This window comes from Ochlerotatus camptorhynchus, unplaced genomic scaffold (assembly GCF_037179485.1).
Source record: "Ochlerotatus camptorhynchus isolate MF236.1 unplaced genomic scaffold, CSIRO-AGI_Acam_v1.1 ptg000304l, whole genome shotgun sequence".
NCBI classification, from domain to species: domain Eukaryota; kingdom Metazoa; phylum Arthropoda; class Insecta; order Diptera; family Culicidae; genus Ochlerotatus; species Ochlerotatus camptorhynchus.
The window spans coordinates 3,727,201-3,754,182 of record NW_027040792.1 but is presented as its reverse complement, the minus strand read 5'-3'; the positions used below and the strand labels follow the sequence as shown (position 1 = coordinate 3,754,182).

General features: G+C 42.1%; 1 protein-coding gene across 1 annotated transcript in view; it reads left to right on the top strand.

Annotated features, from left to right (window-relative positions):
* The first annotated feature begins 415 nt into the window (after window positions 1-415).
* LOC135707176 (uncharacterized) overlaps window positions 416-26,982 on the top strand; it is a 49,564-nt gene continuing 22,997 nt past the window's right edge. The window contains exon 1 of the mRNA XM_065228925.1: window positions 416-643. The gene's annotated coding sequence lies outside the window, so the exon portion shown is untranslated. The remainder of the gene's footprint in view (window positions 644-26,982) is intronic.

Here is a 26,982-nt window from a genome sequence, read left to right as displayed (position 1 = left end):
CATTTGGACAAGTAGAAGCAAAGTTATAGCGATATAAGCGATTTTTTAAATTCTTCCATAGTAATTCCCATACAAATTTCAAATCATTGGCGCGACCTCTAAACCTTCATCAATCTTTACCAATTTTTGCACAGGTTCATATTTTGGGGCTATGAATCGAACTGGAGGGTGGCCCATCAGAAATTCATCATTTTTTTCAGAATGAAGCACCCTACTGTGCATTCGTTCAACATTCAAAATTCATCAAATTTGCCGGCCGGTCTGCGGCAAACCAAAACTGAAACAACAACAATCATTTAGCTGTTTGCATTAGCAATTCTAGCTGTCACGTTATTTTCGACCCACACTTGGTGCGACCGCTTGCATAGTGTTGGTGCGTTGGTTAACGATTATCAACATCTTGATATTTCAGAACGACTTGGTGTGCAACAGCGAAAACAAGCCAAAGTACCGGCCTACGCGAGAATTTCTTTTATCACTGTAAATAAATACAGCTCTGCTCGGAGGAAATAATTCCATCAATTTAAACAGTGACGATTCATTCCATACTGGAAATAGTTTCCGCTTCGACAAGTTAACAATCAGTGAAAGAACAAAGCAGACAGTAGTAGCGGTGAAGCGGACCAAGCTAGTTGGAATAAATGTAAGTAGAATCGAATGTGTTGGAAAGGTTCATGCAATACATATTTTGCACAAAAGGTTGAAGAAAAATTGCACCGAGTCACGTTATGTCATAAGCACAATGATCGTGCATTTTATGGGATGAAATTAAAGGTTAAGTGATGAAATTCAAATTTAAGTGATGAAATTCTAATGAACTCGATCGAAATGTAATAGAAGTGCGAGTTTTGACATTGTTATAAGGAAATTCTGCGATGTTATGATGCAGTAAGAGAATCAATCAATCTTGACCAAATCGGTAGTGATAAATGAATATGAATTTTTAATCATCCTCACTAATCATGAGCTTTTAGAGATGAAATCATTAATCTTAAATGTATGCCTCACATAATTTCATAATTATTTAATAAAAGTTATTGGAAATAAACTATTCCATGAATAATCATTCATCAGTCAAGAAAATCCTCAGATCACGCAGCACTGCTTTTATGATTTCTCTAAATCTACCTTCGGTTTTATTTTAGATTTTATATGATTTTCTCAAGAATTCGCTGAAATTTTCTTTCTTAATTCTACTGAAAATTCACATGAACAAAGTATGAACATTCCTTAGAATTCCAGTGCAGACACCACAGTTAACGATAAAAGCCCAAATCAAACCCATTAAAAAAGGCAAGTGTATGCTCTGCCCTCTCGCAGCTTTGTTTATTTGTCAAATCATTTTTAAAGTGGGTAAAGTAGAAATCGAATTTTAGAATATTGACGAACATTGAACTATAGATCTGCAAAGCTATTGATATTACCATGCGAGACACACATAACCCAAGTGCGTCACAATTCGAAACAATAGTATTCAGCCATAGTTCATAGCATAAGATTCACAAATAAAATGGATTTGTTTCACAATGAGTGCAAAATTGAGTGTGAGACACATAATGTTTTTTTTTTTTTTTTTTTTTTTTTATTATAGAGATTTTTAGCCTGAGGCTAGTTCATCTCTTAAGACACATAATGGTGATATGTGATTTTTTTAGTGTGTACTTAGCATTATACAACCGAATAAAAATAATTTATTTTTCAATTCAAAATCGGACCTCACTAGATTAAAGGGCCTGAATTTATCAAGGGAGGTGGCTGTCAAATACGAACAATCTTCGCCTACCTCGCATAACTGGTTCCAAACGTAAACAAGCCATAAAAAACCTACAGCGTTTGTTTACGTTTGGAACCAGTTTCATACAAGATTGATCAGTAGGCTGATTTGACAGCACGTCCCCCCCCCCCCAGGAATTTAGAAAGAGACGACATGTCAAAATTGGAACAATCGATTACCTGTCAAAGACATAGGAAAAGTCATTCCAATCGAGCAGAAGACCTGTCAAATGCATAAGATGTCGCCTCTTTATAAATTCAGGCTCTTTACACTAGATGAATGTGAAACGTCATTTTGACAACCACCGTCAAAGTCAAATTTAAGGTCCGTTCATAAATAATGACACAATTTTAAAGGGACCGGGGCTAATCACAAATGACGTCACAAATGTTAATAGAACAGAACCCCCATTCCCCCCGTGGAATTTTCCATAAGGGCTCTGAACTGCCTGAAGTTTCATGTCATTCCCAAAAGATCTCAAAACTATCGTGAATTTCTCTGGACATCCTCGAAGATATCTGGACTTCCCTGAAATTCTCAGGACTTCATTGAAGTCAGCGGAACTGTCTTGAACTTCTTTCAAAGTTTTTGAAACTACCTACCCTGATGCTCGCGGTACTTACCTTAAAATATTTTAACTTCCCTGAACTTCTTTGGACGTCCCTAAAATTCCCACAATTGTCCTAATAATCATGGATCTTCTCTAAGTTCTTACAATGTTTGTTGGAAGTCTAGGACCTTTAATAATTTTCCTGAAGTCTTTTTTTTTTATTATTCACTTTAACGCTCTTGAGTCATTCGTGGCTTGTCCGGGGTGAGATTTGAACTCGTGACTTTGGTGTGAGAGGTATGGATGCTAACCATTACGCCGGGGTCGGAACCCTGAAATTCTCAAAACCCAAAAAAATTCTGAAGTTTTCTACATATCTCTTACCTTACCAATCAGGCTAAGGCCTTGTTGTCTTTAGCCGTCTGAAGAAGTCGTCTCCACTTTTCTCGATCCATGGCCACACTTCACCAGCCTCGTAGTCTGTGAAGGGTCCGCAGGTCGCTTGCTACTTGATCGATTCACCTTGCTCGCTGCGCGCCTCTTCTTCTTATTCCTGTTGGACTTTCGATAGCCATTTTCACTGGGTCGTCGTGCGGCATTCTTACGACGTGCCCAGCCCACCGTAGTCGCCCATTTTTTTGCAATGATGCCGATGGATGGATCTCCCAGCAGCTGGTGCAATTTTTGGTTCATTCGCCTCCTCCACGTTCCGTCATCCATCTGCACTCCACCGTAGTTGGTACGGAACACCTTCCGTTCGAAAACACCAAGGGCGCGTTGGTCCTTCACGAGCATAGTCCAGGTCTCGTGAGAGGACTACCGGTCTAATCTGTGTCTTGTACTTAGTCACCTTCGTGCGGCGGCGAATTTTATTCGACCGTAGCGTCCTCCGGAGTCCAAAGTAGGCACGATTCCCTGCCATAATGCGTCACTGCGGTGACCAGTGAGCTCAAATACACGAACTCGTCGACCACCTCGATTTCGTCACCGTCAATCTGAACTCGGGGTGGGAGGCTAACATTGTCTTCCCTAGAACCTCTTCTTCTCATGTTTTCGATGCGTTGCTGGCAAGTCAAATCCGCCTAGCTTCAGCCTTCAGTCTGATGTAGGAACGTTTCCGCCATCGTCTGAATGTTCCGTGCCATGCTGTTGATGTCATCGGCGAAGCCGACAATTAAATGTTATTATTAACCACGTGGATCTGAAACTAGATGACTGGACGGCCGCCGTCTGGCACCCTTCGTGTAATTTGTGATTACAATATTTAGTGGGCTTATGGGGACTACAATATTTAGTGGGTTTATGGGGAACCACAATCATGTTCAGGCTACGAGAACTTCAGATACTACAAAACCGTTGCTTTACCCAATGGAACAGCTGTACAATGACCTGCAGAATTCGCTTTTACCAATTCGACGACTTCAAGTATTGCAGACATTAATACACATGCAAAAAATTGTAACAAATCCTGCCACACATCACAACATGACAGTCACAATGAACCTCTCAGAAAGATCCAGTAGATTCAACGTTTTGTTTACCATGGTGGTAAACTGTACAACGAGATCCCATCAGTAATCAAACAACAGCAAACCATCGATTTGTTCAAGGCGAACATCAAACGACATCTAAAGCTTCGTATCTCGCACTATCTACGTTGACCTAAATCGCCAGCGGCCATATCTTATAGACTGGTATATGTCTGGCCGAAGCCGCCAGTGATACTGCGCCCCTAATCGTTTTTCCAACAAATGGTTCCAGATCCACATGATTGATGGTTTGGCATCCTATGCTTCCGACGATTAGCTGTTCCTACGCTCTCAGCGGTCGTCATCTGCCCATCGGACTGAATAAACACCAGCTCGCTATCAGCATGGCATCCTACGCTTCCGATGTCTATCTGAGTCAACGCTCCCAGCTGCCTTCATCTATCCTTTGGTCTGGTTCAACACCAGATCTCTGTCAGCTTGGCATGCAAGGCATCCTACGATTTCGACGTCTAGTGTAGTCGATGCTCCCACCGACCCTCATCTGTCCATCGATCGGTTTGAATATCAGTTCTCTTTCAGCAACATTGATAGCATGGCATCCTACGCCCCGACATGTAACTGAGTCGACGCTCCAAGCGGCCATCATCTTCGGTCTGGTTGGTCACCAGGTCTCTGTCAGGTAACTTAAGGTCCGTTTAGACTATCTGATTCCTTGGTCTGATTTTGACCGCCGCCCAAGGGGTTGGTCACTCTACACAGTGTGGCAATTTCTGGGAAACTTTCAAGGCTATTTTGGCAAAGTACTTGAGTACTTAGAGTATACTGAAGAGGATACGTCTGAAAAGAATGTGACAATCATTCTGAAGAGCGTACCAAGGAAGTTATCAAGAATATTCTATGGGAATGTCATGGAGAAAAATTGAGACAAAATTATGCCAATTCTTGGAAATTGCAGTTTGAGGGAACTGTGGAATCAGAGAGCGATTTATAAGAGATTACAAGAGATAATGCTAAGCACTCTTAGAATGTTACTGAAAAAGTTTGGATATTATCAAGATCAGTTTAGGGGAAACCAGAATAGAAGTATGATGAAATTCTAGGATGATTAAAATTGAACTCTGTAAATGAAGTACATTCAGATTACCAAAAAAATTCACTATCTGGGACCCAGGAAAAATATTAATTCCAGAATTTAGAATCATTTCAAGATCCTGAGACTTTCAGACTTTCATTTTAGTTATATAATAATGTTATTCTTTCTATTATTTAAAATTATTTGTAATGGTCATGTGGAGTAACCCGTAGTGTAGGAAAACTGTGCGTGAGTACCACGATGTTAGGCTTTGATTCTCACCTCAGCCAGGAGAATTTTAGCTTGAAATAAAATTTCCCACTGGTCTACCGAGTGTTGTGAGTTGAATGATGTCAAGAATGAAATTGGAAGATCAATCTCCGAGTAATATTAGAATTATATAGAACTACTAAAATTTTTAAGACATACTCAGGCTACAAAATGGTGAGTTGACAACCTGGAAGGAGCGGAATACCTAGCCCTGGTCCTCACAAGTTCCTACTTCACGCCTCCTCGAGTCATATGATAACAAAAGACTACCAGCTGAAACATGGACACAGCTGGTTGGCGTAGCCTGGGCAATGTTGCCAGTCCGGCAATAGCAAAGTGAAGAGGTGCGACGCGAACACTGGCGCGGTAACCATAGTACGGTGATAGAGGAAATGCTTCACCAAACCTGAGCGTCTGCTCACCATGGAGGTGCGGCTCAAAACGGCGTCTGTTCTCCATGTTAGGAGCGGCTGATCACCGTCCTAGTGCCAGCGTGGGACTCTAAACAGAGCTGTGCACGATGGTCCCCCGGCGAGACAGGGGGTCGGGGCAGGCCCAACAAGCCGCCCTGGAAAAAAACAAAGTTGCAAATACCGAAGAAAGAAATACGGATCGGAACAATCGGCACAGACCTACGCGACGAAATAAGGACTACGATTGGAAACTCGGAACATGGAACTGCAAATCGCTCGGCTTCCCGGGTTGCGATAGGTTAATCTATGACGAACTTCAACCACGCAACTTCGAAGTCGTAGCACTGCAGGAACTTTGCTGGACGGGACAAAAGGTATGGAAAAGCGGGCATCGAGCGGCTACTTTCTACCAGAGCTGTGGCACCACCAACGAGCTGGGAACCGGCTTTGTAGTGCTGGGTAAGATGCGCCAACGCGTGATTGGTTGGCAGCCGATCAACGCGAGGATGTGCAAGTTGAGGATTAAGGGCCGTTTCTTCAACTACAGCATCATCAACGTGCACTGCCCACACGAAGGGAGACCCGACGACGAGAAAGAAGCGTTCTATGCACAGCTGGAGCAGGTGTACGACGGCTGTTCGCAACGGGACGTCAAAATCGTCATCGGCGACATGAACGCTCAGGTAGGACGGGAGGCAATGTATAGACCGGCAATCGGGCCAAACAGCCTGCATGCCGTATCGAACGACAACGGCCAACGATGCGTGAACTTTGCAGCCTCCCGGGGTATGGTAGTTCGAAGTACCTTTTTCCCCCGCAAGGATATCCACAAAGCCACCTGGAGATCACCTGACCAACACACAGAAAACCAAATCGATCACGTTCTAATCGACGGGAAATTCTTCTCCGACATTATCAACGTCCGCACGTACCGCAGTGCGAACATAGATTCGGACCACTACCTAGTTGCAGTATGCATGCGCTCAAAACTCTCGACGGTGCATAACACACGTCGAAGTCGAACGCCACGACCCAACATTGAGCAACTACGGGACACCGGAGTTGCCCAGGACTACGCGCAGCAGCTGGAAGTTGCACTACCCACGGAAGAGCAGCTTGGCGCAGCTTCTCTTGAAGATGGCTGGAGGGACATCCGTTCAGCCATAGGTAGTACTGCTGTAGCGGCACTAGGTACTGCAATCCCGGACCGAAGAAATGACTGGTTTGACGGCGAATGCAAACTGTTAGTAGAGGAGAAGAATGCAGCACGGGCGAGAATGCTGCAACACCGCACGAGATTGAATGTGGAGCGATACAGACAAGCGCGGAACAGACAAAACTCGGTTTTCCGAAGGAAGAAGCGTCAGCAGGAAGATCGAGATCGCTAGGCGATGGAAAATCTGTACCGCGTAAACGACACACGGAAGTTCTACGAGAAGCTAAATAGTTCGCGCAAAGGCTACGTGCCCCAAGCCGATATGTGCAAGGACTTGGACGGTAACCTTCTCACGAACGAGTGTGAGGTGATTGAGAGGTGGAAGCAGTACTATGACGAGCACCTCAACGGTGAAGCAGCAGAAAACGAAGGTGGCACGGCAACAGACCTTGGAGCACGCGCAGAAGACGACAGGCTACCGGCCCCTGATCTTCAAGAAGTTGAGGAGGAGATCGGTCGGCTGAAGAACAACAAAGCAACTGGTGTAGATCAACTACCAAGTGAGCTATTGAAATACGGTGGTGAAGCACTGGCTAGAGCGCTGCAGTGGGTAATTGCCAAGATTTGGGAGGAGGAGATATTACCGGAGGAGTGGATGGAAGGTGTCGTATGCCCAATCTACAAAAAGGGCGACAAGTTGGATTGCTGCAACTACCGCGCGATCACACTGCTGAGCGCCGCCTACAAGGTACTCTCCCAAATTCTATGCCGCCGTCTGTCACCATATGCAAGAGAGTTCGTGGGGCAATACCAGGCGGGATTCATGGGTGCCCGCGCTACCACGGACCAAATTTTCGCGATTCGGCAGGTTCTGCAGAAATGCCGCGAATACAACGTGCCCACACATCATTTGTTCATCGATTTCAAATCCGCATACGACACAATCGATCGAGATCAGCTATGGCAGATTATGCACGAGTACGGATTTCCGGATAAACTGACGCGATTGGTCAAGGCGACGATGGATCGAGTGACGTGCGTTGTTCGAGTATCGGGGACACTCTCGAGTCCCTTTGAATCTCGAAGGGGGTTACGGCAGGGTGATGGACTTTCGTGTCTGCTGTTCAACATCGCGTTAGAAGGTGTGATCAGAAGAGCTGGGATAGACACGAGTGGCACGATATTCAGGAAGTCCATCCAGCTCCTTGGTTTCGCCGATGACATTGACATTATGGCACGGAACTTTGAGATGATGGCGGAAACGTACATCAGACTGAAGGCTGAAGCTAGACGGATTGGACTTGCCATCAACGCATCAAAGACAAAATATATGAAAGCAAGAGGTTCTAGGGAAGACAATGTTAGCCTCCCACCCCGAGTTCAGATTGACGGTGACGAAATCGAGGTGGTCGATGAGTTCGTGTATTTGGGCTCACTGGTGACCGCCGAAAATGATACCAGCAGAGAAATTCAAAGACGCATTATGGCAGGGAATCGTGCCTACTTTGGACTCCGGAGGACGCTCCGGTCGAATAAAATTCACCGCCGCACGAAGTTGACTGTCTACAAGACGCTGATTAGACCGGTGGTCCTTTACGGCCACGAGACCTGGACTATGCTCGTGGAGGACCAACGCGCCCTTGGTGTTTTCGAACGGAAGGTGTTGCGTACCATCTACGGTGGAGTGCAGATGGATGACGGAACGTGGAGGAGGCGAATGAACCACGAATTGCACCAGCTGCTGGGAGAACCATCCATCGTCCACATTGCAAAAATTGGGCGACTACGGTGGGCTGGGCACGTCGTAAGAATGCCGCACGACGACCCAGTGAAAATGGTTCTAGAAAGCGACCCAACAGGAACAAGAAGAAGAGGCGCGCAGCGGGCAAGGTGGATCGACCAAGTAGAAGGTGACCTGCGGACCCTTCGCAGACTACGAGGCTGGCGAACTGTGGCCATGGATCGAGTAGAGTGGAGACGACTTCTTCGGACAGCAGAGGACAACAAGGCCTTAGCCTGTTTGGTAAGGTAAGGTAACAATAAAATTCTGAAAATTTATTTAAACACCTGCAGATTTTTCAGTAGATTTACGATCTACCCTCTGAACTTTTTTGAAGTTGCTAAAATTTCTCACAAATTCTGTAATTTTTTCTGAAGTACTTTAAACTTCTTCTCCAAAGATCTACGAACTGCCCTAAGTTCAATACATTTCTCAGAAGATCTCCGAACTTTTCTTAAGTTCTGTAAATTTATTTGTGTTTTCTTGGATTTCCATAAAGTTCTGCAGATTTATCAAAAAGTCTTTGAAATTCCCCAAAGCTCTACGAATTATCTGAAAATATTTGAACTTCGCTGAAGTTATAAAAATTTATCTGAAGATTTACGAATTTCTCTGAAGTTGTGTAAATACTTCTAAAGATCGACGAACTTTCCCGAAGTTCTGTGAGTTTTACAAAAGTTTTGCAAATTTTTCTTAAAACGTATGAACTATCTGACGTTCTGCAGACTTCTCTTAAGTTCTGCAAATCTTTTACTTTTGTACTTCGCTGCGATTTGTTTTTGGAAATGATTCTGAAACTGTGCAACTTTCTGAAAAATTCCTACAAGTAACTTTAAAGTTCTGTAAAGTAATCTGAAACTCCGTAGTTCTATTCTCAAGATCTACGAAAAAAAAAACCTTGAGGCTCAATCAATTTCTCAGTAGATCTGCAAACTTCTCTGAAGTTTTGTAAATTCTTTCGTAGGCTCTCGGGCTACCCTGAAGATCTAAGATTTTCCCTGAAGATCTAAGATTTTCCCTGAAGATCTTCTAAATTACCTTAAGTTCTCAAAATTTATCTTATTTGAGCTTCCTTGAAGTTTTAAATGTCTCACTCAAGATCTAAAAATTTCCCTAAAATCATATAAATATTTTTTTAAAAAATTGCAGAACTTCCCTGATTTGCAATATAGTTTTACAAATTGATCTGAAAATATTTTACCTTGCTCGAAGTTTTGAAAATTTCTTTGAACATTTATATGGAGATCAACAATCTCTCTTGTGATTTTTTTTTATTAATGTCTGAAAATTTCTTTTAATATGTTTGTAGTTCTGTTCTCAAGATTTACGAACTACCCTGAAGCTCTACAAATTTCTCAGTAGATCTCCGAACCTCTCTGAAGCTTTAACAAATTCTTAGTAGGCTCTCAGACCTGCTGTCTGGCATTCTTATTCTTATACAATACATGCTTCGTATGATTTAAACACTGTTTTGTTGACCATGCCATGATCAAAGTCATTACGGCAACTTTCTGCCAATCACACCGGAAAACAAAAATCAGTCAAACCATACACAGAACATTATTGAACAGTGGAATCGGTTTACCTTCCCTAATAAAAAAATAACCATACCCTAACGATAACCCAAATGATTGAATTATTCCACAAATGGTCACGTCGTTAAGCGAAATAACCATACATATACTGGATGCCATCAAAATACAAATCAAGTGTTCTTTAGCGGTTCAAATCCGTGAAATTTTAGAAAAAAAATAATCAATATTTTTACTTAACTTGCGGCTATTTTGTTGGATGAGTCGAATTAAAATTAAACGCAAACCGCAAACGCACTCGAATCAGAACAACAATTAACCACTTCATTCGAGCAGATAAAATGACGTTTACTACCACTCAAACTTTGAAATGAAACATTATTTTAAGATTTTTTCTTCTAGAACCTCGAAAAAAGTAGCCAACATCTGTGCGTTTCACAAAAAAATAGAAATTAGTTGGTCCAGTTTTGTGAAATCGCTGGTAGAAAGTCACGCCAAAACTGCTTGACAAAGTGGTCAATTCAGATAGTCTAAACTAGAAATACTCAGAGGAAGAGATAGGCGGAGAAAACAAAATACAATTCGGCAGCAGGGATTTGTACCTAAATTATCTTGCAACCCTTGCTAGAAGCAATATTTTGCACATATCTTGGTGCCATTAATTAACCAACGAAGATCAATTAATCAATATAGTTAGAATATTGTTTTTGATTCCAAAAACTAGTTTAATTTGAGAAGCACACAAAACATAAAGGTCAATGAATTTCTGTTCGATTGCAATACTCTAAAATTTATTCTAGTAAGAATAAGAAATCCTCGGGAAAATTCTAATGAGAATGTTCGATTGGCTCAGATTTAGACAGTTCATTTGGCTCAAAACATTCTCTCCGCCCATCTCTCCCTATGAGTATTTCTAGTCTAAACGTACCTTTAGACTGGTATAAGCCGCCAGTGATACTGCGCCCCTAATTGTTTGTACAACAAATGGTTCCAGATCCGCAATGTTAGCTTGGCATCCTTCGTTCCTAACGTTTAGCTGTTCCAACGCTCCCAGCGGTCATCATCTGCCCTTCGGTCCGATTGATCACCAACTCTCTATCAGCATGGTATCCTAAGCTTCCAATGTCTAGCTTCACTACGACATCCTTAGCTTGGCATCATATACCTTCGACGTCTGGCCAATTCATCGCAGTCCACGTTCCGTTCACTAGCAACCGTCCACCTTCATCTGTTGAACTGTGATTTACGAAAAGATGAGGAGGTTTTATGCCTGCTGGAGGATGGGCTACATTGTAATGCTCTACTCCAGCGGGATTTTCCCTCCTCTATAAAAGCACATAGACAGTTAGCGTCTTCAGAAAACTTTCTTGTATATATATTACTAATATGTTCTACAACTTTTGCCAAGACATCATTTGAAAAAGAACATGATTTTTCTTCTCACTTCTAGGGGAATTAATCAAAAACCTATTAGCGTCAAATGTTAGATCTTCAATTTCCATTTTTCTTTCTCGTAGACACTACATACTTAAAATCAAGTTTCCCCACTCAAATCTCATACGACAACGCTTTTTCCGGTCCACTGTGCAGCCATCATCTGAAAAATGAAAAATAGCCTCAGTCGCTATTTTATAACCCTCAAAATTAGGGTATGCAACATTTTCGCGGCCTTTAGCCGACAGATTGCTGCAACCTAACTTGGTGAATTATGAGTTGAGATGGAGCTATTTTTTTCTGGGCTTTGCTTGGTCTATTTTGTTGAAACCGCATGCTATGATTTATCGGTCTCCCGCGGCAATTGAGAGTACAAAAATTTGGCCTACCGTTGGACCACATGGCGTTTAAAAAATTGATCTTGTTTATTTTAAGAAGCTTTTTTGCGATCCATGATTTATTCTAAACTTACCAAACAGTGTTGCAATGTATCTTTTCGGACAGCTAGAGCTCAATTCGTTCTTCAAATATTAGCCACTAAAAAAATCCTCTTCTTTGAGCAGAACAAATTTATCTTTCGCCGAGCATCTCCAGCAAGTTGCTCTTGAACTTGATCCAAAAGCAGTGCCTCTGTGGAGGAGTTGCACAAAAACTCGCACAGCGTTTAGCAGACCATAATTTCAAAGTGTACATCATCTGTGCCCGGTAAAGAAAGAAAAACTATGACGATATTATCTTCCACAACAATTTCAACGGACACTTTTGCCTGCCATACCTCGAGCAACGTGTGAAAAGGGCCTATGAGCCAAACGTAACCAATTACTTTAAGGTTGTGCTCCATTTGGTGATTTTTCACTTAAATTTGACAGATGATTTTTTGTCTTTTCAAATGAACCTGCTATAATACCAGACTTCTTTCTGAAAGATATGGAATCAACTTTCACAAACACCAGGGAACTGTTAAATTTAAGTGGAAATTTACCTAATGGAACACAGCCTAAACGTGCTGGTGTCAGTTTGCCTGAATGAGTCGGCCCATAGGCCCTTTTCACATGTCGCTCTGGAATACTCCCACCCCCACGTTGTAGAACGACTTTCAGAAGATGATATACTGTGCACTGTGTGTCACTTCTGCTCCGGTGTCGAGTGCTTCGTTCATGTGCTTGGAAAAGGAACTCTCTGCTTTCTTCTAGCTCTTTATTATAAATTATAATAATAAAAACTACGGCACTGAACTTGCAACTCTTGGAAGCTCACTCGAGTGAAAGCGATTCCCTTTTCCAACCTTTTTTTTCGCTGCCCTCTCCCCTCACCAAGCCGACCATCTCTTTTACTTGAACGAATAATCCTTCATCACGGCACGGTGTGCTCTGCTTCGGTCGTCAAAAGTCAACAGCCAGTGTCGTCGTCACCCCCAGCAACTGACAGACCCTGTCACTCACAGAGAAGGCCATGAGCCTCTAAAGGGCTCTCCGAGCTCTCGCACGGTTGACACCAGCGAAACTGAAAATGCATTTAAATCAATTTGGTCGTAAATGTACCCCAATCCGAACGTGCGACGGAAATGATGTGTGTCACTTTTTGGCTTTTAACGGATTACAATCGTTGCTGTTGATGGTGCGGTGGCAAGCGAGTTTATGACAGTTGATGTTTTTTGAAAGGACAGAACAAAAAAACAGTAAAGCTCGGATGGGAAAACCTGGATATGCGCGCAATCAGCTGCCTTTTGGCGGTGATTCCAGTCGAGTAATCTCTATAATGCACTCTTTATGGCTGCCATCAAAATACCGGAATGTTTCCAGATCATGGATCTGCTCGGCGACGACGCTACCAGCAATAGCGAGGGATGATGAGGGAATACAGCTTTTGGAATGGCAGTAGTACTCAAGTGCCGCTTATATCGATTCTATGTGGTTCGATTCTTAATGGCTTCAAAAGGTGACATGTTATGGAACGTTACGACTTAAAATTATGCTTTTTTGACAATCCATTAGAATGAGATTTTCAGTAATCTGATAATGGGGGCTTGTGATTCTATGTTGTTATTGGTCAGTCCAAAGCACGTGTAGCCGAATGGAAAAGACCTATTCTATAAAGAATTTGATAACAGATTGCAACCCTGTAAAGATAAAAAAAAAACTTTTGGATCAACTGATGGTTAAACATGGTCTCTTTGTGTTCAAAATTTATAAATATCACTGAAGTTTGATGATTGTGCTCAATAAGTTAATAGGGTTCAGATCTAATTTTGGGCCGACTAAGTACAACCCACCGATTCCTAGTCCTAGTCCTGACTACTTCAAACTAGGGGAACAAGATTTTTCAGTAATCAAAGGAACACATCTTAGTCCTTGTTACTTTTTATGCCTTGTTGATAGTGATAAGTCCCCGGGTTGCCTGGACCGAAGATGATCTTGAAACAAGGAAAAATGAGTTAGTTGTCTTCATCTATGTTATTCCTAATCTTTTATTCGTTGTTCCCTAGTTTGAAGTGGTTAAGACTAGGGTTCTGATGCATGGTCATTATCGGTGTCATACCTTAATTTGTTTGCTAAGGAATCAAATTTTAACTAACAAAGGGGCGCGCCTCTGGAGGGTGTTTCAACACTCCGAAGGGTATAAATAGCGGGACCTTTATTTATGTATTTATTTATTTATTGCTAATCAGTCAACAGGTTAAATGTTTACCACAATGACACTTGTTCTACAACTAAATACAAAACTAACAAATAACATAATTTAACATAAAACTCGATTAAAACTACGCTTATTTGTTTCTCGTGACACGTTGAAATCGTACCCATAATAACACCGGTTGAATACACGGGACATGCTTCGCAAAGGTTCGTGTAAGCCATAATTAGTTCTTGCCGGAGGGATGGTGATAAACGAGTGCGACCGAAGATTGCGACGACGTGTGTTGATGTCCAAGAGACTAAGAAGCGTAGGACTGTCAATGTTGCCTTGCAAAAGATCCCCAACAAAGCACGCTTTTGCCACGTTGCGTCTTGCTTCTAGTAATTCCAGATTTATAAGTAGACAACGGCTTTCATAACTGGGCAGGTTGAATGGATCTCTCCACCTAAGATGACGTAGAGCGAACCGGACGAATTTTCGCTGAGCAGCTTTGATGCGTTGAATTTCATTCTGGTAATAAGGAGACCAGACGATAGACGAATACTCCAAGATAGGGCGCACAATTGAGCAGTATAAAGCTTTTAGGCAGTAAACGTCCTTGAACTTTTTTGCAAAGCGAAATTAAAATCCTAGTTGCGATGAGGCTTTAGGCACAACGTACGCGACGTGATCCTTGAAGGTTAATTTAGTATCAACCAGAATCCCCAGGTCCTTGACTGTCGAATCACGTTGTAGATTCACGCCTCCCAAAGCATAGCTAAAATGGAAGAATGATTGCTTGCGGCCAAATGAAATAACCGAACATTTGGACACGTTCAGCGACATTCGATGAATATGGCACCATTCAGCGAAGGCTTCCAGTTGTTGTTGCAGAAAAAACGTGTCTTGTGGTTGCTTAATCATGTAATAAAGCTTCAGGTCATCGGCATACGAGAGTTTTAGGCATTTCAAGATGAAATTGACATCGTTCATATACAGCAAGAATAAAAAACGGCCCCAAGTACCTTCCTTGGGGAACACCGGACCAAACCGGAAAGGAGGGTGAAACGTGGTCTCCAATGTTGACGGACATACTTCGACCGGTTAGGTTGGATCGAAGCCAGGAAAGCAAGTTACTGTTCATTCCCAGCTTGTCGAATTTAGCAACTGCGATTTGATTATTCATTTTATCAAACGCCGCGGATAAGTCTGTGTAATTAGCGTCTACTTGTTGACCATTTTCTATTTGGCGGATCACGAACGAAGTGAAACAAGTCAAATTAGTTGTCGTCGAACGGTTAGGCATAAATCCGTGCTGATCAACCGAAATGTAGTGTGCGTAGTTCTGAACCAGCTTATGCCTAACGATCACCTCAAACAGCTTAGAAGTGGCGCTCAACGCAGCTATGCCCCGATAGTTCGAAACAATCCGCTTGCAGCATTTCTTGAAAACTGGGAAAACATACGACTGCTTCCAACAGTTTTGGAATACACCAGTAGCCAAAGATAGGTTGAATACTCTTGCTAGTGGTGTTGCAAGTGTATCCGCGCAGCATTTGAGGACAAGCGATGGAATCCCATCCGGACCACATCCCGTGGAGGATTTTAAATCCTTTCTGGCTGATATAACCATATCGTTCGTGATCAGAGGCCGAAAGTCGAGGAACATTTCTGGTGGCGACGGCTACATCCTGCGGGTCGATGTGTGCATTAGTGAAAACATTACTGAATTGAGAACGGAACAGGTCGGCGATGTCAGTGGTGGAATCAGCTTCGAACAATCCGTTGGTCATCGTAGAGGGCAGTCCGGATTCCATCCGTTCGTCATTGACGTAACGCCAAAAACTTCTGGGATTTGTCTTGAAGCGCCTTTGCAGATGGTCCTGATATGCGTTCTACAAACGATTATTAAGTTGGTTGTATTCAGTGCTCGCCGCCATATATCTCGTTCTCGTGGAGTCCGTGCGATACTTGCTATGTCGTCTGAGAGCTGCCCGCTTCACAGTCTTAAGATGCTTGAGGTCAGCATTTGATCAGGCTGGCTTAGCCGGCTCGTGTCTAGACTTCACGGGAACGAACTGATCGATGGCATACCACAGGATACCAGATATGGTCGACGCAGCGAGGTTGGCATCACAATTTTGAAGCACCTCGTCCCAATCGACATGTGCTGTGCTCGCAAAGTTCCTCACTGACGAAGCATAGATCAAGCGTACGATTGTTTTCATTTGCAATTCCACTCATTTGTCTGAGTCCAGCGGTGCTATACACATCAAGCAGCTTCCGTGATACCAGGCTAATCGAGGATTGTGATGTAATCGGGTACAGGGAACCATGTGGACTACGCTGCCAAGAGATCGAGCTCAAGTTGAAATCGCCTAGGATGATAACGTTGTCTCTTGGTCCTAACTGCGAAACCACCCAGTTAAGTGAATCGATATGCTTTTCGATCAAAGATTCATCGTTTACTCGATCATTCCCCCTGATCGAGTAAACGATGAACGCATAGGTAGAGTGTTGCATCGACAGTGGCAATTGCGATCCATATTTGCCCAACCGCCGAGCCATCAGGAGGGTCGAGCGTACGGGATTTAAAACTCGAGTGAACAGCCAGCAAAACACCACCTCCAGTGCTTTTGTTGCTATTCGAAGGCGACCGGTCTTGTCGATAAACGGAATATGATTCGCCAAACAACTGATTCGTTGAGGTATGTCCATTGAACCAGGTTTCGGAAAGTGCGTAAACATCATAGGAACCGTCGCTGAAGGCCAATTGGTACTCGGCGAGAGAGCTGTTGATCCCACCAACATTTTGGTAGTATATGGGGACATTCGAAGAAGCAGGTACAGCATTACTTGCTAAAGGCGCAGTTCTAGGGATTGAAGATTCGTCAGAGCGGGGATTGCCGTTACTAATAGGATACTTGCCATGATAGGCAGCTTGGAAGACCCCATCGCCAGCGCTAGACTCAGGGCCGGGACGACTTGAATGGCAGGAACGAGAGAACTGCGACAGGTTTTCGATGATGGCTGGAGGCGGGTCAGGGGCTTCCGTACTGCTTAGTGTCAGGCGTCCCGGGTTCGATGGCGGTGATCTTGGTTGCGTTGGAGAATGGTGTGAAGACGAAGCGTAGAAAAGTGGTGGAGGACTAAGTGTCGGTGTATTGTAGCCAATAGTGTCCTCGACTAGACACACACTGGAAACGGAATGTCGATCATGTAGTGAAAGCATATGATATTGAACGTACTTGCCTGGAAGAGCAGGCTGGAGGACCTCAACTGCAGACTCGACAACAGGACCGCGACGACTAAGATGATCGCTGGCAGCAAAAGACGGGACTGTATCGGGCTGAGAAGAGGCCTCCAAAGTGCTATCTAACATGCGTCGCGGGGTCCTTAGTCCATCATGGCTAGCTCCGTTAGTCAATCGTCGTGTTTCGTTGTCAGTTGATTTTTCCGAAAATTTGCGGTGGTCGATCGTTGATCCAGTAGAACCAACAGAAAGCATAAGTTTTTTGAAAAATTGACAAATTCCCGCAAACGGATACCAACGGGCCAGGACGAGGGTTCCAACACCAGTTCCTTGAGGTTAGGGTCCAATACGATTTTGTAAGATACAAACGTCAAGTTGGTGGTATCTTTGTCCTTCTGAACAAGGCGCACCACATCAGCAGCATCCGAAGTACACAAACAACGCGCAACGATTTTCTGCACGTCACTGTTACTGATTAGCGGATTTAAGCCAGTCATGTACAGCCAAAACTTTTCTGGTGCCGCAGCTTGCGCGATAGACGGCACAGAAAGATGAATCTCGTCAAAATCAATCGCCTTCGTTCCGTTAACGGCAGGTATAGATATCTCCGGTCTACGGTCTTCACGGCGGTCTACGGGTTTTGGCCAAGGTAACGGAGTGGGAACGGGATTTGTCTGAGTAGCAAATCTTTCAATTTTCTTGCTCAGTTTTTCCACCACGATGGACAGTTCCTGTACTTGCTTAGGCAAATCAGCAAGCGGTGGCGTATCAATGTGTTGGCACCTTAGGTTGTCGGCAAGATAAGTGCGAATGGACCGGCCGTTCAGCACAGTTCTACAGGGAGGACAAATAAACATTGCCTTCCCGGCTGAGAGTGCTTCTTTCATCGTGCGAGAATACAAACCACAACCCTGTTGGTTAATGTGATAAGAAGCCTCACAAAAACCACAGCAAATTGGCTTGAGATCATGGATCTCTTGTTTGCACTCGCCACATTTTTGTTTTGCCATTTCGGTTTCACTTGGCTTCCCACTCGCAAGCTTGCTGTTGAACGCCTTCTCATAGGCAGCACAATAACACGGACAGAAACGAGTAAAATTTTTTCTCCGTGAAACAGTCCGAATGATGCAGTTCACGGTGAATCGATGTATGTAGGGGACAATAGGCGATGAATGATGACGGTAATGAAAACAAACAGCTACGGATCAACACTTTTTGATGCAAGAGCGGTCAACACAGAACCAAGAAAAATCGCGACGGAACAGGCAATAGACCGAAACTTTATGTTGGTGATACGACAAAGCACTTTGGGTATGCAGACGAATAAAAACGGGTGTTTAAAAACGCGTATTTGGGTAGATTTGGAAAGAAATTTAGAGCACAAAACTAGAAGCGGTAAACAAAAAGCAAACCGTGTTGCCTTTCAATTAGAGTCGGATCCTTGCGATAAATGCAAGAGTGGTAGCTGTAAAAAAAATCGAATACTTACTTCATCATTTCTCAATAGTGATGGAGTAATACGACATGCACTAAACTAAGGACTCGGGATATACTACAATAGATCAATTTACTGGTCACAGTAGTGTTAGGTCCCGAACAGAGGAAAAAAAGGACAACCCGCACTTTGCATCTCTTTTCCGAGTTGGTTTTAACACAAAATGGAATGTTTCTACTATAGATGATGCCAAAATTTAGTTAACTTTCCATACGTACATTAGATTCGATGGATGGGGCAACCTAGTTTAGCTACACACTTAGAAATAACTAATTTTACACGTGACGTAATCCATCTTTGACATAAAGGATCAGACGTAAACAAATATTTCATGTAAAATTAAGGGCCCCGAGACTGAAAAGTTCGTTATTCGACGAAAAGTACGTTTGGTTTGATTGAGTGGAACTTCGCGTAGTAGGGTTAAATTTACGTGTACTTGCTGGTTTTTTAAGTTTCAACATTTGGCTCTTAATTGGTGATTCTGATGTGATGATTGCGTTTAGCGCTAATTTACAGGATACCCTTTTGAGGGCCTTTTTACGAATCTACCTAACTACTTAAAATAGGTTGCCAAATAACGAATGATCTGGTGGTTTGATCGCAGACAGGCGACTCTGAACCTTTCTAGCGTGGACGTATTTCGCTCCTCGAGTGTGTGAAGACCCGGGCCTCCCTTAGCTCAGTCGGTAGAGGCGCAGCTACAAAGCAAAACCATGCTGGAGGTGGCTGGGTTCGATTCCCGGTCCAGTCTAGGAATTTTTCGGGTTGGAAAATTTCTCGACTTCCCTGGACATAGAAGTATGATTGGACTTTGCCACACAATTATACCAATGCAAAAATGGTACAGGCATCGAAAGCTCTCAATTAATAACTGTGGAAGTGCATCTAGCACACTAAGTTGAGAGCACGCAATAAGCTAATATGCGATATGCAATAAGCTTGAAATGCGAAGAAGAAGAAGAAGAAGAAGAAGAAAAAGAAGAAGAAGAAGAAGAAGAAGAAGAAGTGTTTGAAGACCGGCCAGGTGGTGAATCTCAGAATTACGAGTTCGCAGTGGACGTTAAGGATCATTCTGAGGATCTTGTTTTGGATCCTCTGAAGCTTTAGGTGGTGGCACTCTCTGTTTTAGCTGCATTGATACAAATCTTCCAGCTCTTGAAATTGTCGGACAGAACATCCAAGCCTGATTGTAGTTTACTCGCCATGGAGGTGTCATCTACGAACATTGACACGATACCACCACCCGGCAGAGGAGGAACGTCTGACGTGAAAATGTTGAATAGGATAGGCCCAAGCAGGCTACCCTGAAGTACCCCTGCATCTACGTTGAACGTATCAGAGGGGACATTGTTCAAGTAGACCTGGAATGATCTGCCCGAAAAGAAGTTTTTGATGATCTTCACGAGGTAGATCGGAAAGTTGTATCGATGCAGTTTGTACACTAGGCCATCATGCCAGACTTCTCGACGTCCAACAATGCCATAGCAGATGTTTTTGAAACGGATTTGTTCCGGTTGATGATGTTAGTAACATACTTCGTTGGTGGATCGTTGAGTGACCTTTCCTAAACCCGAATTGCTCCTTGAGTAAGATGTTATTTTCGTTGGAGAACTCCAGCAACCGGCTGAGTATCAACTTTTCGACTAGCTTCGAGATGGAGGACAAAAGGCTGATGGGGCGATAGCTTTTGGCACTGGAAGGATCTTTACCCGGCTTGTGTATTGCAATCACTTTGGCTAACTTCCAGCATGCAGGGGGAAGTAGGCAAGCTCCAAACATTTGTTGAAGATAACGGTAAGATGGTTGAAGAAGTCAATACTCAAGTTTTTCAACTCGAGGTTGACTACACCATCCATACCCGCGGCCTTCATATTTTTAGTGCTTCTAACAGCTGCGACTCTAGACATTGCCTCCAGTACGGCAGGCTCATGGGGGCTCACCATGGTTTGGCCAAGATTATGTGAAATCACAAAATGTTGGCCAAGAGCATTGGCCTTTTCAACTGGGGTTGTGATTAGGGATGGTTTCGAGTTCTGGTCAATAGAGGAAAGCGAAGGGATCGGTCTCGACTAGAGAAATGTTATCGCCAATGTTGCTGATGAAGATGTCGATGGTGGCATGAGCTCCGGATTGACTCAACCGGGTGAGAGTGTCCGGACACAGGATGTTGGCAAAACTCCCATTTGTTAGCTGAATCTCGGCAACTTTTTCATCTCGGCAAAAAATATATGTGTGTATACAATCAAATTATAAATCTAATCTAAAGCATTTGTTAGCCATCTTATTCTTACATTGTTGTCCTCTAAGTGCTGTAAGTTTTACAGCAAATTTTCAAATAAATATCATCCTTTATTTAGATGACTGTCATATGGATACTTATCAGCTGATGACGAATTCAACCATAAAGTTGAGTAGAATTAGAGGTTACCACACTAGATCAACTCGAACAACGAAGATAGTCCACAGTCTACCGACATTTATCTTGCTACAGTGAGTGGTAGTTCCGTCATCATCCACCCTCGTAACCCATATTCATCGGAACATGTTCCGGCCATATCTCCAAAACCAGTTGACCGATTCCACAATTATTCATTACCGTTCGTACATACTACCGTTTATGTGGTGGTTGTTGCGTCCAATTCGACTCAATGGTTGCCGAGAAACACGTATTCACCGGAACGGCCATATCTCCGGAACCGAGTGACCGATTCCAAAACTATTCAATAGCGTTCTATGGTTCATGATACCTTTTATTTGGCAGTTATTGCGTCCAATTCAGTTGATTGGTTGCCGCGAATAATGAGTTAAGTTAAGTACACTTATTACAGACACTTTCAGATCTCGTCGAGTTCCATAATTTTGATAAATTTTTTTAAGTCCAAAATTTGTATTTTGAAATGTATCTAAAATATTATAAATTATTCGAAGGGCACTAGGCTGAGTTGACAGATTGAGCTTAGAAACTGTTTTAGATAACAATGAGATCTACAAACATTCAAATAATCGTTCTTAAAATATTTGTAAAGATTGCATTACAAAATCATCAAGATTTTGAGACTAGGCTAGATTTTTGACTTCAATCATGGCTCTTGAACATGGACAACACATTAAGATTCTGGCATTATGCAGCAGTGCCCAACACACATTTTGAGCCGAAGAAGTATATTTTTGCTGCAATAATCTCTTATTTAGCTTTCTAACATGTACAGGGTATCATTATAGCGTCTAATGGTTTTGAGATTCCTGGTTGCGTGAAATATATTTGTGAGAATATCTTTATGAGATTTTAGTAGCCACGTTTTGTTTGTACTTTATATTTTATTTCTTACATGTAATTGTCATCAATAAAAGTTATTCAATAATAGATAGTTCATCCATAAATTCGTACTTTGACGCGAAGCGCTGTGGATTATAAGATGCTCGATGACCCTGGAGTGATCGATTTTGCTTACTGAGCAGAAAATCAGGGATTTAACCTCAAGCTCTTCCACATCACAATAAATCGCCACCATCATTTGTATATTTTATATTGAACATTAACCACGGAAACTATTTGCATATCAAGCGAAAACGTAGTCCTGTATTGTCGCGAAGCGTTATGGTTCTGAGATGCTCGATGGCCCTGGAGGGATCGTTTTTGCTTACTGAGCAGAAAATCATGGGTTTAATCCAAAGCTCTCCGTCATCACTATTAAAATTCATGATCACTAAACAAAATGAATATTTTCTTTCGATAGCCAACTTGAGGTGAATCTTAACTGAATACCCTACCCAACCCTCCACACGGGAACAAATCCAATCTCAAATGAGAAAAATGACTCATGATTTCAGGAAAATTGTGTGTTTTCATGTTATGAAAATGCACCATGAATAAAATTCATGATTTAATGAGCTTTTGTTTTCGTAACGCAACCTATGCGTTACGATTATTTTCGGTTGATGAGAAGTCGTAGCTAGATTCATGAAATCATTTATCATACGAGTCGAAACCATGAACTATATTCATGGATTCGAAAAATTTATTCATGATAATGGTACGAGTTCTTTATGATATCATGCGTTTTTTAACTAGATTCCCGAAATCATAAATCATCAGTTTCGAAACCGAAAACTATATTCATGGATTTGAAAACTTGAATCATGATTATGGTAGTATCTATAATGTCATTACCATTTTCACCGAGATTTTCATCCACTCGTCATCTGTGAGTCAATCGTCACTTTAATTCTTCAATTAAACTAAGTATAATGTCAAATTGATTAAATTTAAGCAAAATTATAAATTTATTTATAATTTTGCTTATATTATATTAATTATTTTTATTATATTAATTTATCTGTGTAACGAGAAGTTGATTTTGTTTCTGGAGTTTTCTGCTTTCCCGGTGTTATTATTATTTGCATTATCTTTCTCGACGATGTCTTTACACGGTGTTTGTTGCCGATTGCCAAAGGTGATCATATGGATTCCAGCCTGGCGGTGTCCCCACCCGGAGATGTTCGCCACTGTTCATCGATAGCGCACGACAGCTCGTCCATTACCTGTAATTTGATGCAGCTACAGAATCAGTTGCGAGGCGGGTGGCAAACGATTGTATTCCGACAAGTGAAACCATAGTCCACAATCTTCGACGGCATAGAAGTTCGCATTAATGAAATTCTACAGAGCGTTGATGAAACAAGTGAAGTAGATCAGATCGTATTGAAAATATCCCAGCACATGCCTTCACCGGATCCGCGCTGAGATGTTACACAAAAGCACGCCCTCAAATCATCCACCTGTAAATTGTGCCGCAGCTTCATGAAAAGAACATCGCGCTTGCATTCTTGGAATTCCTTCATGCTTCCAGTTTGTGAGATAAGCTCCAGCTACGGAGACACAGTTTGATAGGCCATCCATCTAAGTTCTGATGCAGCAGTACGAGTCGCAAAAGTGCGATTGATTCTTCTTTATGGGTTTAACACGTTTTTTCAAACAATTTATTCTAAATGCCTTACCTTTTCAGTGGATGCCGAAGAGTTCGAGCTGGCAAAGAAGTTGGCGGAAAAGTATCTGCATTTCCAAATCCTGGTTGTGATCTGGGATAAGACCAACAATTAGGTGTGGTTAGACGACTGCATAAAACGCTGCAAGGAGCTCTACTTTTTCAGGTTTCCAGCAAGTGGTACATGCCAGCAGCATAACATCTTCCACCGCTTCAGGGGGAACCTATCCGATCCAGCACGCTTCCTCTCCGGCCATCCCTCGCTGGCGTGGATCCAGCTAGCGGAGAGCTAGGACAAGGTACATTGCAACTGTATACGAGGCTGTACATTGGCGATGGCTTCAACAAAATATCCCAGATCTGATTTCGCAAGGCACTGGAGCTGTTGGATTTTGTCGAGGAACCGATGGAAGTACGGCACGAGAGCGGCTGAAGCAAGAAGTGGCTTGGCCTTTCGACTACAGATTGAATGGAATTTTCGATATTCAAATTAAGTAGAATATAACCACACTTATTTCATAGAGTGTAACTTTATCAGAATGCTAATATATTTCCTCCCACGTAAATGTACCAAAATGATAAATCTATGTATATTTAATGATATCTTTTGGTATCCAGGAGATAGTCATATTGAGTATGTAAAATCGATTGATCGAATATTCGTAAAACCCGAAAATCGAGTGATTTACGTTAAAGAGCGGCAGCATTTAATTCTTTCTGTCGCATTGTAGCACCATTGCTACACAGAATCACTAGACTAGTTATTATGCATTTGTGAATTAAGTATTTCATGAAACTAGCACTTCATGAAAAAACAAATCAAATTGCATAATTGCAAATTTGAGGCTGATTAAACCGTATTGCGAAAAAAATGGGAAGATTCTATATTATATTGGTATTTAACCTATTTTGATATAAAGTATAAAAAGTCTTACCAGATTCGCCAGAAGTTTCCGGAACATGACGCGATCACGAGCTATTCGACAGAACAGTTTTATGTCACTTTCCTGTAGCTCGCTGAACTCCCTTGAACTTGTTTTTCCATGGTTGTTGATTAGGAAGCTGGTGTAATTGTCCAGACCAGTCCGAAATAGAACCGCTTCAAATTCCAATTCTGGAAATTCAGGATCATCAGCGTATCGAGTGTATAGTCCACACCTTTTGCTCTTCGGCAATTTGCGCTGCCACAGATGGCACTAATGGCTCGTCGAGAGTTATGTACTGCACCTGATCGAAGTCCATTATTCTGAAATTTAATTTTCAATGCTAACTTCATTTACTAGGCTGTAGCGCATTATTTTTTATAAGGTAATTAATTATTGTTTAAGATATTTATTAATGATCGGTTTACTTGATTAAGTATGGGCATATTGAATGACAATATATTAGATACTGAAATGAACAAATTTCCACACAAAAAAGCACTACTGTGTTACCTGACTTCTTATACATTGTATACGAGTACCCCGAATACAACGTATGAGTCGTCTAGTTTTGCTAGCATTTGCAATGTAAAATTAGACGAACTATACGTTGTATTCGGGGTACTCGTATATAACGTATATTCGTTATAAGTCACAGTAGAAAACAGGTAGCATCGCTAATTCCATATCACAAGTAAATTTTCTGATTCTGCTTCTTCTTGGTGCACTTGTTATTGAGCTTCTGGTAGAGATTTGCATAAAATTTGAATAAATGCATATTCACTATTTTTCAAATTATAACACTGCAGTATTCAGCGTTGGAAAAAAATCGCGATATTTCACGAAGTTCACCAATGGAAAAGTTCGCGAGTCATAGTGAGTTTTGGTGAACTTTTCCAACACTGGCAGTATTATATGACGACAATTGTGCATTGATAAATTACCTGTGCAAAATTTTCTCTGCCACTATTTTACCTCCGACCGCAATGGACGTTGAAATTTTATGAAGACGGCTTGACAGGCACGTAACAAAGCGTAACGCTTGCTAACGGCCATGAATTTGGTTCATGGAAGCACTTGTTATTGTTCATGATATTCGTCGTATCCATAATGAAATCATGAATTATTGTCATGATTTCATGGGATGATTTTTTTTCTTGTTTCATGATTTTTTATTCATGAAAATGGTAACGGATTTGTTTCCGTGCATCTCCGTAGCACTTATATGGGTGTCGCTAAGTCGGTTGCCTATCGTTAAGTAAGTACTTACTACATCAACATTTCCTTCCCTATCCCTAGTTATGGTAAAGATGGGCGTGGCCGGAAATAGCGACAGTCATGCTTCTGTTACTCTTGTTTAGATTGGAACCAATGTTTACACCCCAGCATTATTCCTGAAAGTAGTCTAACTGAGAATTTCAGAAGAGACGTGAGTGTCACTAGTATCCAATCTACGAAGTATATCATAACAACGCTAACGCTAACAATCAAGGAAGAACTACAGCTTTAAACATATTTTACGCTCCCATTGCTCCTACTTTCTCCAGTTGGAAATTCATTCACTGCATCGCTTCCGTTTTCCCTGCCCCAATTGACAGCTCCGGGGGTAGTCACTGAAATCCGAGGCAAGTAGTAGCAGAATTTTATTGTTCATCCCATTTTGTTTTTCACTCCCCGCCATCCACTGAACTGCAATAATCCATTGCGAGTAGATTTTCTGCCATTCTTCTGCTACATCTCTGCCTTTTATTATTATTAGCATTATTTCTCTATCAGAACCACTTTGATGCATTTTCCCGTCCCAACAGCCAGCGGATGCCTCGCAGCGGGAGTGAATTGTTTCGCAATTTTCCACTGATTCGAGCAATTTTTGCTACCTACCTACTTACATTTACCAGCAGTCCGTGGACCGTTCCTGATCTGCATTCTTGTTGAGTGTTTTCTTTTTTCTTACCCAGCAAAAACCATTATAAAGCGCGGAGAATTTTGATTACTTTTCATTTTCTGAGCGCGGAATTGAGCGATTATTTTTTATTATTTATTTATTTTTGGATTGGCGCTATGCAAACTCGGCGCGTGGGTATTTGAAGCCCCGGGTAGGATAAATTGTTTGTTACAGTACATCATTTTTGCTTTTGTTTCTTGGAAAATTTCGACGGTTTCAAAATGATTACCAAAGGGAATATGGGAGTTAGGAGATTTATTGCTTTGTGTTCCCGCGTCTCGTGAGGTTTCGAAA